Source organism: Ostrinia nubilalis, chromosome W (genome assembly GCF_963855985.1).
Source record: "Ostrinia nubilalis chromosome W, ilOstNubi1.1, whole genome shotgun sequence".
Lineage (NCBI taxonomy): Eukaryota > Metazoa > Arthropoda > Insecta > Lepidoptera > Crambidae > Ostrinia > Ostrinia nubilalis.
In genome coordinates, this window is record NC_087118.1 from 7,933,036 (window position 1) to 7,940,292 (window position 7,257).

A 7,257-nucleotide genomic window follows, 5' to 3' on the forward strand; every position below is an offset into this window, starting at 1 on the left:
ATACTAATGTGTTCCGTATTTATGTCCGTTCCGCCAAAGAATAGCCCCGACCATATACGAGACGCAATACAGCACACAAGATTCGAACATGCACTTCAATAGGTTTTAAAATGTTATTATGGGTACAAACTTCATTATGCTAGTATCATCAGAGGGTAGACCCCATCATATACGAACATAATAATTCGAATACAAATGTGTTCCGTATTACGCCCGTTCCGCCGGAGCAAAGACTACTATTATAGACTACTATTATATACTGGAGATAGACAGGCAACTTGACACTTTACGCAAACTCGTGATACAGCGCCATCTATCCTACAGATATAGAAACTTTCGTACTATAGCCATATAGGTAGCTATAGTACTGTATTACTTTTTAAGCATCCTTCTGTGTTTTTAAGAGTGTATTGAAATATTTCTTACAGTTGCCTGAGAATTTAATTCACACGTTTTACCAAGATGAAAACCTAAATTAACAGGCATGTGTAACAAATATTTCATCATTTTATAGTCAAATAATGCTTTGGGTATTGATATGAAAAGTAAAACGACTTCTATATTATAATTTTATTTATAATTCAAAGATAATACAAACATAATGATACAACAAATGACGTATGTATAATGTTTTAGTAACTCCAACATATTACTATTATGCTGATGACACAAAAATTACTTATTAAACATACACGCTCGTTGAACAGTGTGACGTTTTGTATGGAAATGACATTTTAAGAATAAGAATAAGATTAATTATGAATATTTTTATTGATGTAATACACTGTAACATTTTATATTGAAGCCCTGGCTCCTAAACTAGTGTAATTTTAAAACAGTGTTCAACAACTGTGTAACTTTTTATTAGTAAGGTATAGATAGTATTACCGTGGTAAGGGGGATTAATGTTTACAAAATATTCTAAACACTAACTATTACATTCGTTTTTGTATTACGTTTTCGGCCTTTGTTTTTGGTGTAGTGACGGAGAGCTTTTTTAATAATTAAATTATTTGTATCCATCAAATGTGTTTTTCCTGTGAGGACATTATTTATCTCCTTGCACCAATTATTTATGAAAAACATTGTACTTTTATTAATCAAAAATTTTTTTAGGTTTTCTTCGTGTTGTGAACAAGTTATAAATACAAGATTTATATTTACATTTACGATTAGTCTTAAATATGTGAGTATATTTTTTCGATTACAATCTGTGTTTAAAATTTCATGGCAAACCTGTTCCACTTGAGCGAAAAAATCAAAAAGTGCACGAGTTGGATAGCACAGCCATTGTTTGTTTTCAAATTCTTTAATTTTTATAAATTTATGAAAACTTTCTGGAACCTCTGTTTCTAAGGCTTTGAGGCAAATTTTACAATTTTTAAAAATATTTTTCTTTGCTTGTTGTGCTATCCAACCACTGCAATATCCTATTGCTGCGCTCTTTACCATGTGTATTGGCAGTGTGCTTTTTAATAAATCCTCTGTATTTAAGAGTGTCATACATATGTGGGCACTGTCAATTTCGTTTTCACAGTCAGTTGGGCCATTGTCTTTTTTTTCAATTGACAAATATTTTTTTAACGTGGTGAGACAAAAACTGTCATCTTTTTCACAATTTGCGCCAACTGAGTGTGGAGACGAAATATTATTGATTAACAAAGTTTTGAAGGCACTCTCAAATGCAGAGGCCGTTGGCATAATATTACTGCAACCATGTGCACGTACTGAGCCAAAGAAATTCTCTAATGGATCTTGGTTTATGTTTCGCAGCAATAGAGACGTTATTCCTTTTGTTTGCAGAAATTTTGCTAAGTTTTTAAAGTTCTCTATCGTTTTTATCCAGCTGGATAGAGAAGGCACTACACCTTTATTTTGAGCATTTTCGAATTTCATACTTTTTAAAACTTTTAAACTTTCGTTCCACAACTTGTGGTGTGGTGATGTGGGAGTTACAGCTGCTCTATAAATTTTGCCGCCTTTTATATTGCTGTAACTCCCATTCACGCTGTCAAAAATGTCGTCGAAAAGCATCAAAAGGTCAGCAGTATCCGTCGCTTCTTTTTCAATAGCTCCAAGTTCTGGAAATGAGAAAACAATTATGTATTAATATCACAGATAAATTTGGAAAAAATACTTTTAATCTATCTCCAATTGCATAAAATAATATTTATTTTGAGATACTGTGTCCTTGGCCTAGGGCCTAGGTACTCTTTATTGATTTTTAAGATTGATTATAATAATACAAACAATTAGCCAATGAATTTAAATACCTAATAATAAGTAAAATAATAATAAATATCCTTGGACATTTTACACTGCGCTTCTAGTCCCAAACTAAGCAAAGCTTGTACTATGGGTACTAGACAACGGATTGTATAAACATACTTAAATACTTTTTTTGTTTAAATACCAATTTTAAGTTAATTTTAAATACCTAAATACATAATATACATAGAAAACACCCAGTCCAATGCAAACAAATATGTTTATGCTCACAAATGTTTGTACAGTGAGGGAATCGAACCCGCAACCTCCGGAATGGTAGTCCGTTTCGAACCACTACACCAAACAGCCGACAAATGAAATGAAAATGTAGGCATACACATTATTTTGTTCATTACCTGCCATAAATCCAAGTGCTGCTCCAACAGATTTACTGAAGACCTGAGTGCAATTCTTCACCCGCATTTTAGGTATCAAGTCGGGCATAACATGTTGAGCCGTTAATTTTGGTACTAATTTTACGCCTTGATATGCAGGTGACTTATTATATAATGCCACAATATGGCTCCATTTCGCAGTGCGTTCTTTCCCATGCAAAGAGTATTTTAGGTTTTTTGTTATTAAATTGTTCCTAATACCCTTGATTAAGTGTGGTGGGTCATATATGGGAAAAATTTGAGCATTTCCAATTTCAAATGTCCCCTCTAAATTAATTTCATTTTTTCTCAAATAACTTTCTTTAGTTTGTTTAATTAGGGCATTGATGGCTGCCACATTTGAAGTGCCTTGGTCACACACTGTGGCCACGACTTTTAAGCCAGTCTCTTGGAGTTTAATTATTAATTTTTCAATTTGCTCTTTTAATACTAACGTTTTCGTGCTTCCACTGCAAAAATAGTAGGCCAAGTGCTGTTTATATTTTTTAAATATACCTCGCACCATAAAAACTAGCACATGGTCGCAAAAATCTTTTTCAGTGCTTGTGCCATTGTCAACAAATCCAGATAATTTGTCTTCTGTTTTGTTAAAGGAAACACCTGGTCCAATCGCCATTTCGTCAAACAACAGAGAACAATATTTATGGTTTTCAGGCATCTTAGAAACCCTGTTTTTTAAATTTTCAAAAATAATTTCATTAATTCCAGGTCTCAAATTAATTTTGCGCAGTAAATTTTGCAGCGTTTTTCTGCTCGGCATAATACACTTCGTGCCTAATAGTCGATATGCCTTTGGCGAAGGTTTATAAAGAGATAATGCCAAAATTTTTTCGTCAATTGTAAAACGCCTTCCTTGCTTTTTTTTCCCGCTTTGGGTAACTTGCATTTGGCAAAATAGTTTTGCTGACGGTGACAAATTCTTGCACATTATTTGAAATGCTGTCGTTTTCATGAGTTTTTTGGCAGCTACGTATTTGCATTTCAACTTCTTTTTCTCATCTTCACATCTCTGTAACTGCTTCAAAGCACGCTTATATTGCTTCATTTGCAGGAATGATAGGCGAGGCCCTGAAAAAATCCATTGTTACACTTTAGTACCTGCTAATGCATGTGTCATGTTTATTACATTTTTTTAACGGTGAAAAGAGTATCTCAAACAACCTTGTTACTAACTTTTGTCATAATTTATCAATCCAAAAATCGAATATTACTATATACATTAAATTGAATATGGGACCAAATGGCAAGTATCTACTATCACAAAAATAAAGAATCAATCAAATCGGACGAGAAATCTGTAAGTAATCGGTGAACATCGATTACTTAAAAATACCTAGACGACGTAATTGTCACGAACAAAGTTTTCACGTGAGCATGCTAAAAACTAAAAATAGTAACCTTTGGATTTTTTGGTTTTATTTTTTGCCTTCTTGTTAGTTTTGTTAACATTTTGAGCTTCTCTGGACTGCTCTACATTGTCTTGTGTGTCACCAAGAGTCTGTTTGAGAGGAGCTTCTCCAGTGACATTAACTCCGACAAGAGATTGTGGTTGGTCCTCTAGAAAAATAAAAACCAATTAAGAATTAGTGTGTAACAAATAACATAATGTCCAAAAATAATCTATACCTTTGCTGTTATACATATGTTTATGTAGGTATAAATGATTATTATGATTGTATTTTACTTCTAATCTCTCTCAATAGCATATAATTTTATCAAAACATGTTATATAGTCATTACCTTCTATTACAGGGTTAACAGACAGCTCTGTATTCATTGGAGAATCACCAAAATTTGGCAAATCAAATTTTCCAGAAATATGATCAATTTCTTTAAGCCTTTGTGCTTGCACACCTGAAAAAATAAAGACATGAATGTTATTCAAATTATGTATTAATGCTAATTTACCCACAATTTTCATAGGTTTTATTGTGTTTGCCGAACTGCATTTGTCATTATTTGTATTTTTTACACTGATACTGACTTTAAAAATAAATGAAAAAATCAAATATCAATAAAACTAGGTAGATACCTATAATATTTTATGTACATATTTCAGATAATGAACAAAGTTATTTGTTGAATAAATAAAATAAAATTACCTGGTAAATGCAGTACTGGCATTGCCAATTGACTGAGTCGGTTCTTAGGATATTTATAAACGTCCTCGAAATGATTACGACATACACGTCTATTATTATAAATTGTTGTTGCATCCAATGTAGCTAGATCGCCACCAATATTTGCAATCCAGGTGTTAAACTTTTCTGCATTTTTTTCCGGGTCAGGAAAGCGATGCAGTGGAACACCTGAAAATTATGGATAAGAATCAAATAACCATTAAGGTATTCATCGAATAAATTAAAAGGACATGTACTGTTAAAGGATCAGTGGAAACAATTGTTATTATGTAATTAATTAAAGAAAGATTTCTTTAAGGAAACACTTTTGTGTTTCACTTAGTCAAATTACTTGGTCTTAACACTTTGATGAAAAATAATTTAAAACTTAACATAGTTAAACATTATAAATAATGGATTCTAACAAAAATGTATAAAAAATATGTTATGTGTATTACCGGTTATTATGAAAAATTACCTAATGATTTGGTAAGTGTGATTAAAATGAAATCATTTATAATATATATGTATATAAAATATAAACAGTATATTATGGGCATCATAGAGATATACATGAGCCTTTGTAGGTTACATTATTAAATTCACTGATGAATGTAATTCATTTATTACTTTTACCTCGACTGTCGGTAACTATATATTCAGTAACCGCCGATTATTAATCATTTTCAATTTATCACTTTTACCATAACATTTAGCTTTCTTTTACAACAAGTACTACATACTGTCAACCAAGAATCATGAGATTTGACCTTATGTAAAGTTTTAGCGTTTTGAACTGTTAATGTGTTCTTGGTATGCAGTCCGGCAACAGAGTAATTTTTTGGGAGGACTCTAATATGGTTACTTTGTTATTTATTTATTATCATTTACGAAGGCTACATTACGGCTTATTGCAAGTGAATAACAAATAATAAAGATTAAAAACATACCATCACCCTTCGTTACTAAACAGCCAGGTACACAGCATGTCTTCTGAGACATGATTCCAGTTTATTTAATGCACATTCACAAAACTAAACACTGCAATTATGGGTCCAAACTCCTAAGAGGGCCTATGCTCGGTGAAATAAAGAACTAATCACTGCAATAATCGGTCCAAACTCTTATGAGCGCCTATGCTTAGTGATTCACTGCACTGTTTCACAAGGTCTTCGATTCCTAGATGCCGAGGAGGATACTCAACTCGACACAAAGATTATAGCGCAGCAAAGCAACACGGAGGAACAATAAGTTCAACTCAACGTGAATAGCACAGTACGAAACAACCAAATTAAGAAATCGAACTCAAAATCACAAAATCAGTGCGCAAGAGTAGTAAATTTAACAAACGATGAGACGCCGACCGCCATTGTCTTAAATTGCCATATGAAACTTCGAAAATATTACCTTTAAAACATAAATTTATGAAAAGTAAAGAATTACAGAAAAACCTCATTAAAATTAAAGAGATTAATGATTTAAAATAATTTTCAGACCATTTAACTAATATATCGTATCTTTTTACAGTTTAATTAATATTTTTACTTTTTACCATAATAATGCAGCTTCACTATAATTCTTATATAGCAACACTTTACATTTTACTTCGATATCCTTCGGATAGATGGCGCTTTTTTGATAAAAAAAGCAAAGTTCCTAGTTGCCATACCACTCAGTAGATTCTACTGTATGAGTTTTCATAAATTGATACAATATTCAGTATTAAAATATGAATTGTCATAAAAATGCTCATTAATCTTTATAAGGACCAGTTTAGATAATATGAATGTTTTAATTACAATTTCTGAGAGTGATCCTTAAATAACACACGTTAAAACAAACCTCTGCATCAAGAAGCCGACTGCATACTTACAGCAACTACAGAGCGCTCCTATTTAAAGCCGGTGCGCCGGAGAATAGCCCCGACCATATACAAGACGCAATACAGCACACAAGATTCGAACATGCAGTAAAAAAAAGTTTAATACTATCATAATCTTTTGTACGAAATAAATCGCACCCCCCCCCTGGAACAAGTATGCAAGTCCACTTGTGCGATATTTTTTTTATTGCACTAAAAAATCAAAAAAGAGGTAATACATATTGTCAATTTTTTTCATAATTTTTCTCTTAAAAATGAATAAATTATGTACAAAATATGTAAAATATTGCAACATTAAAATATCTAAATTTCCACAACAAAAACGAAGTAAATACATTGCACTTAATTGTTTAATAAAGTTCCGTATGAATATGAATAATAGCATATGTAAGGCGAAGCGAAGTCGAATCAGTGGCGGGGCAAGACCTAAATTTGATGTGGGCAAGACAGATTTCGCGAGGCCTTGTTCTGTGGCGACCTGAAGACGGATTTTATATACAGGGTGACAGGTAAAGCGATACATTCCTTGAAAGGGGTTAAAGTAGAGCTTATTTGCAGTCATTTAAGTCATATGACACCATGTCCGAAACTT

At 32.3% G+C, this 7,257-nt stretch overlaps 1 long non-coding RNA gene across 1 annotated transcript; it reads right to left on the bottom strand.

The window, feature by feature from the left end:
• Window positions 1-555: 555 nt before the first annotated feature.
• LOC135086378 (uncharacterized) lies at window positions 556-6,286 on the bottom strand. The gene is made up of 6 exons (XR_010260457.1): window positions 5,734-6,286; window positions 4,766-4,972; window positions 4,404-4,517; window positions 4,062-4,220; window positions 2,625-3,731; window positions 556-2,081 (listed from the first exon to the last, which is right to left on the bottom strand). It is a non-coding gene; the product is annotated as an uncharacterized LOC135086378 (long non-coding RNA).
• Between the last annotated feature and the right edge of the window lie 971 nt (window positions 6,287-7,257).